The sequence below is a fragment of the Triticum urartu genome, chromosome 6 (assembly GCF_003073215.2).
Source record: "Triticum urartu cultivar G1812 chromosome 6, Tu2.1, whole genome shotgun sequence".
NCBI classification, from domain to species: domain Eukaryota; kingdom Viridiplantae; phylum Streptophyta; class Magnoliopsida; order Poales; family Poaceae; genus Triticum; species Triticum urartu.
Genome location: NC_053027.1, coordinates 42,180,360 through 42,187,270, shown reverse-complemented (window position 1 = coordinate 42,187,270; position 6,911 = coordinate 42,180,360).

Here is a 6,911-nt window from a genome sequence, read left to right as displayed (position 1 = left end):
ACACGTGTCATGCTAGGAAGGTGGCAGACGCGGCCACAACAATCCAGCGGATGATGATAATCGTTTCCTTGGGCGCGGTGCGCCGGCCAAACGATTCGCCCGGTCGCTCGCGAGCCACGCGATGAGCCCCCATCGTATGCCTCGTGCATCACCCTGGCCCACCTTATCTTCTCCCTCTTCCTTCTTCCTCCCGATCCCCTCCTTCTTTCTCAGCCTAGCGCGTTGTAACACCCACAATGCGGCTATATCTCTCACGTGTCAGGGCACGACTTAGAGGCATAGTCGCATGGTAGGCTTGTCGCAAGAGGGTAATCTTTACACATCTCATATACTGAATAAGAAAGGAATAAAGAGTCGGCTTACAATCGCCACTTCACACAATACATGAATAATCCATACATCATCCAAAGTACAATCAAAGGTCGACTACGGAACCAAAATAAAGAAAGACAACCCCAATGCTAGATCCCCGATCGTTCCAATTGGGCTTCACTACTGATCATCCGGAAAAGAAGCATAGTAACGTCCCGAATCCTCGTCGAACTCCCACTTGAGTTCGGTAGCGTCCCCTACACTGGCATCATCGGCACCTGCAACCTGCATCTATTTGGAAGTATCCGTGAGTCACGAGGACTCAGCAATCTCACACCCACGAGACCAAGACTATTTAACCTTAAGGGTGCGAAAGAGTAGTGAGGTGGAGCTGCAGCAAGCACTAGCATATATGGTGGCTAACATACGCAAAAGAGAGCGAGAAGAGAAGCAACGCAATGGTCGAGAAACTATAAGTGATCAAGAACAAGAAGTGATCCTGAAGCTACTTACGTTCAAGCATAACACGAGACCGTGTTCTCTTCCCGGACTCCACCGAAAAGATACCATCACGGCTACACACGCGGTTGATTCATTTTAATTAAGTTAAGTGTCAAGTTCTCTACAACCGGATATTAACAAATTCCCATCTGTCACATAACCGCGGGCACGGCTCTCGAAAGTTTATACCCTGCAGGGGTGTCCCAATTTAGTCCATCACAAGCTCTCACGGTCAACGAAGGATATTCCTTTTCCTGAAAAGACCCGATCAGTCTCGGAATCCCGGTTACAAGACATTTCGACAATGGTAAAACAAGACCAGCAAGACCACCCAACTGTGCCGACAAATCCCGATAGGAGCTGCACATATCTCGTTCTCAGGGCACACCGGATAATCTAAGCGTATAGGTACCAACATAACCCAAGTTGCCAAGGGACGGTCCCGCATGGTCTAGTTTGGACCAACACTCAGAGGAGCACTGGCCCGGGGGTTTAAAATAAAGATGACCCTCGGGCTCGCGAAAACCCCAGGGAAAATGCTTAGGTGGCAAATGTTAAAACCAAGGTTGGGCCTTGCTGGAGGAGTTTTATTCAAAGCGAACTGTCAAGGGGTTCCCATAACACCCAACCGCGTAAGGGACGCAAAATCAAGGAACATAACACCGGTATGACGGAAACTAGGGCGGCAAGAGTGGAACAAAACACCAGGCATAAGGCCGAGCCTTTCATCCTTTACCAAGTATATAGATACATTAAAGTAAATAAGATATAATAATGATATCCCAACAAATCCATATTCCAACATGGAAGAAAACTTCATCTTCACCTGCAACTAGCAACGCTATAAGAGGGGCTGAGCAAAAGCGGTAACATAGCCAAACAACGGTTTGCTAGGAAAGGTGGTTTAGAGGCTTGACATGGCAATATGGGAGGCATGATAAACAAGTGGTAGGTAGCACGACATAGCAATAGAGCGAACAACTAGCAAGCAAAGATAGAAGTGATTTCGAGGGTATGGTCATCTTGCCTGCAATGTTCTCAGAGTTATCGAAAGCTGGATCCTCGAAAGCGTACTCAACAGGTTCCTCGTTCACGTACTCGTCTCCCGGCTCTACCCAAAGTAAGAACACAAGCAATGGAACAACAATCAAACACGGTGCAATGCACAAGCAACATGATGCAATACATGGCATGATATGCAAGATATGATATGCAATGCATATGCGTGCTCTGGAAGAGAAATAATGATCAAGGCATGAACTTGGAAAACCAAGTGTGCCGCTGGAAAGATGAGATGATTTCGGTTGAAATCGATATAAAGATCACCGGAAACGGATGCACGGTTTGCAAATGGCAAGAACAACAAGAATGATGCTATTCTGTGATTAACAGCATGATGCCACTTAGAATGCAATAAGAAACTAAGCTACTGCACTCCAACATAGCAACAAAGCATATGGCAGTCATGTATACGAGATGCTTGACAAAACATGAACACTGAGCTACGGCTAAATCACATTAGAACAGGTTCAAAAAAGCATGGCAAGTGTAAAAGATATCAGCATCACAGACTTAGTGAAAATACTAACATGTCAAAAACAACATCAGGAAGCACAATTTAGAGCAAGCAAAAAACATGCTACAGGAACATATCATACAAAGGCATGGCATGATTCTACTAAATGCATAGATCAAAAGTCCCTTACGAATCATGAGCCAAAAAGGCACAAAAGATATGATGGCACCCATGTAAACATAGCAAGTGTTATTAACAGTTTCAGACAGCAGAAAAACAGAGCATGGCATAAACAGAATTACGAAGGAAACTTTGCGAGCTCATGCCACTCACCACAAAGCATTTCATGACAAAACAAGCATAGCAAAAGCAAGATGACATGTTCATGAAGCTATCCATGGCAAGAGAAAGTTCATAGGATGCATGGATCACTAGCAACAACCATGGCAAAATTGATTAACATGTTAACATCCTGCCAGGAACATTTTATAGCAAAAGTAGAGCAAGAACAAGACATGCTAGACAACTCCATAAATGCAAACAGGGGCATGGACGGATAGAGAATAACCACATGTTCAAAACATCCTTACTGAAGTATCCCAAAATAAGCATGGATATCACTGTAGCATCAAGTTTACATGGCATCAAAATAACAGCAGGAAAAGGAATTTGCATGCTTGTGCTAGTCACCACATAGATCACAAAAATACAAGACAAGCACCTCTGTAAAGATGGCATGGTGTAGTTCAAAACTCATGTAGACCTCATGCCCATATGATGCCCACATCAAATGCAACAAAAATGACAAAACCTCATAAACTAATGATCTCCAGTAGCTAACATTTTATACCACACTTGCATCAATGAAAATGACATCATAATGAACATGAACATGCATGTAAATGCTTCTAACGTGAAGAGCTCGATGAGACGAACAACTTGATATATCATATGTATGCTTTGGAGCTACGGTCATCGAGATATGATGCAATGAACATGGCTAGAAAAAGTTAGGGATATTCGGGACTCAGAAGAATTTCATCACCTCCTAGAGAATAGATCTAGGGTTTGGCGCATGGGAACCGAGGCGGCCGGAGCACTCGCTGGAGTTTGGCCGGAGATAGACGGAGAGACCGCTGGAGACGTCGAGGTTGCCGGATCCGGTGGAGAAGGGCAGCGAAGGGCGGCAGGGTCGCCGGGCGCGGGGTCGCGTGGCACGGCGGCGGCGGCGCGGGGTGGCGGCGCGATATCCGGGCGGCGGCGTTGTGGCGGCAGGCGGCGGCGCGGAGGTGGAGCTGGGGCGCGCTGGCGGAGAGCGCGGGGCGCTCGGGCGGCCCTGCCTGGGCCCGACGGGCCTGCGCGGGAGGGGCGGTGAAGTGGGCGCAGATCGCCACGTGTCAACCAGCGATAGGCGCGGGGCGGAGGCGCGATCTGTCTGGCGGGATCCGAACGTGTCCGGCGGCGGCGGGGGAGGATTTTTAGGGTTTGGACCCGGGATTTTGGAGGGGGTGCACATATTTATAGGTAGAGGGAGTTTGGAGTATCCAAATGAGGTGTAGTTTTCGCCCACACGATCGTGATCCGACGACGGAGGACATGGAAGTGGTTTAGATGGGTTATTGGGCTGTTTTGGAGGGGTGTTGGGATGCAACACAAAAGAGGCTTTTGCGGTTACCCGGTTAACCGTTGAGCATCAAACGGCCTCCAAATGGAACAAAATTTGACATGCGGTCTACTGATGGTGTAACAAGGCCACTTGGAAAATCTCGGTCCATTCCGAGAATGTTTAACACCCTCTCATGAAAAGAGACAAGAGGGGTGTGCCGGTGCATGTGGGAGTGTCAGATTGCGAAACGGACAACGGGGAAAATGCTCGGATTCATGAGACGAACACGAATGCAAATGCGATGCACATGATGACATGATATGAAATGCATGACATGAACAAAATGCAAAACAAAGACAAAAACCCAACCACGAAGGGAATCTCATAACTTAAAGCCCGAAATGGCAAGAGTCGGAGTTACAAATATGGCAAGTTACATCTAGGGTGTTACAACACTCCACCACTACAAAAGGATCTCGTCCCGAGATCTAGGACTGAAAGAACTTCGGATATTCGGAACGAAGGTGGTCCTCGCGCTCCCAGGTGGCTTCTCGGTCGGAATGGTGTGACCATTTCACTTTCAGGAATTTGATTGACTTGTTGCGGGTCTTGCGCTCAGTTTCTTCAAGAGTAGCAACGGGATGCTCATGATAGGACAGGTCTTCTTGGAGGTCAATCTCTTTGAAGTTGATGATGCGCTCAGGAGTCTTGAAACACTTGCGAAGCTGTGACACGTGAAACACATCGTGCACATTCGTGAAGTTGGACGAAAGTTCAAGTTGATAGGCGAGGTCACCTCTTTTGCCAATGATCTTGAAAGGACCCACGTATCTAGGGGCAAGCTTCCCTTTGATACCGAAGCGACGAGTACCTTTCATTGGAGAGACGCGGAGGTAGACATGGTCTCTGATCTCGAAAGCCAAGTCACGGTGCTTGCTATCATAGTAACTCTTCTGGCGCGATTGCGCGGCTTTCAGATTTTCACGGATGACTTTGCACATTTCTTCAGCTTTTGTGATTAAGTCATTGCCAAGAAGTTGGCATTCACCAGTCTCTGACCAATTGAGAGGAGTGCGACACTTTCTACCATAGAGAATTTCGAATGGGGCCTTGCCCGAACTGGCTTGGAAGCTGTTGTTCTAGGAGAACTTGGCATATGGAAGACAATCTTCCCACTTCATACCGAAGGAAATGACACTAGCCCTGAGCATATCTTCAAGAATTTGATTGACTCGCTCGACTTGGCCACTAGTTTGAGGATGAAAAGTTGTGCTGAAGCGAATGTTGGTGCCCATGGCCTTCTGGAAGGAGTCCCAGGATGTGGAGGTGAAAATGCTTCCACGATATGAAGATATCAATTGTGGAATGCTGTGCAAAGAGACAATACTGGAGGTGTATAGTTCTGCCAGCTGAGCTGCTGTGATAGATTCTTTGATTGGAAGGAAATGAGCCACTTTTGTAAGCTTGTCAATGACAACGAAGATAGCATCATTTCCACGCTTGGACTTGGGAAATCCAGTCACGAAGTCCATTTCAATATGCTCAAACTTCCATTCTGGAATAGCAAGAGGCTGGAGGAGACCAGCTGGCCGTTGGTGTTCCGCTTTCACCCTTTTGCAGACATCACATTCATTCACGAATTGAGCAATTTCTCGCTTCATTCGAGTCCACCAATACGACTGCTTGAGGTCATGGTACATCTTCGTACTTCTAGGATGAATGGATAAAAGGGAATTGTGCGCCTCGTTCATAATGACTTTCCTTAGATGACCTTTAGGAACCACAATCCGGTCCTCGAAGAATAGAGTGTCTTTGTCATCAATGCGATAGCACTTGTATTTGGGTCGGCTCTTGGCAATCCCATGTTTCACCTTCTTCACCATGGTATCAAGAAGTTGTGCCTCATGAATTTGATCTTCCAAAGTGGGAGAGACTTGGAGGTTGGCAAGAAAGCCTTGAGGAACAACTTGGAGGTTCAGTTTGTGGAAAGCCTCACAAAGGTCCGGTTGGAAGGGCTTGAGAATTAAGCTGTTGCAGTAAGCCTTCCTACTCAAAGCATCTGCAATGACATTGGCCTTGCCTGGAGTATATTCAATACTCGGATTGTATTCTTGAATCATTTCGACCCAACGAGTCTGCCTAAGGTTGAGGTTGGGTTGAGTGAAGATGTACTTGAGGCTCTTATGATCTGTGAAGATGTCCACTTTCCTTCCCAACAAGAGATGTATCCACGTTAATAATGCATGGACAACTGCCGCCAACTCAAGGTCGTGAGTGGGGTAGTTCCTTTCGTTGGGCTTCAACTGACGAGAGGTATAGGCCACAACTTTCTTCTCTTGCATTAACACAACACCGAGACCTTGTAGGGAGGCATCACAGAAAACTTCAAATGGCTTGGATTCATCAGGAGGAGTCAAGACAGGAGCTGTGACTAACTTCTCTTTGAGGGTGTTGAAAGCAATGTCACATTCAGGTGTCCAGACATACTTGACATGCTTCTGGAGGAGATTGGAAAGAGGCTTTGCAATCTTAGAGAAATTCTCAACGAATCTTCGACAATAACTTGCAAGCCCAAGGAAACTGCGGAGCTGTTTGACATTCTGAGGAGGTTCCCAATTAACAATTGTGGACACCTTCTCGGGATTAACAACGATGCCCTTGGCGGAGATGATATGACCAAGGTAAAGAACTTTGTCAAGCCAGAACTCACACTTGGAAAACTTCGCATAAAATTGATGCTCTCTGAGTTTGTCGAGTACCAATCTCAAATGCTTGGCATGATCCTCCTTATTCTTGGAAAAGACCAAGATATCATCGAGATACACCAGGACGAAATCATTTGTGTAAGGGTTGAAGATGAAGTTCATCATGTGAGAGAACGTTGGAGGAGCATTGACAAGGCCGAAAGACATGACAGTATATTCATAAGAACCATAGCTTGTTCTGAATGCTGTCTTGGGGATATCTTGTTCACGA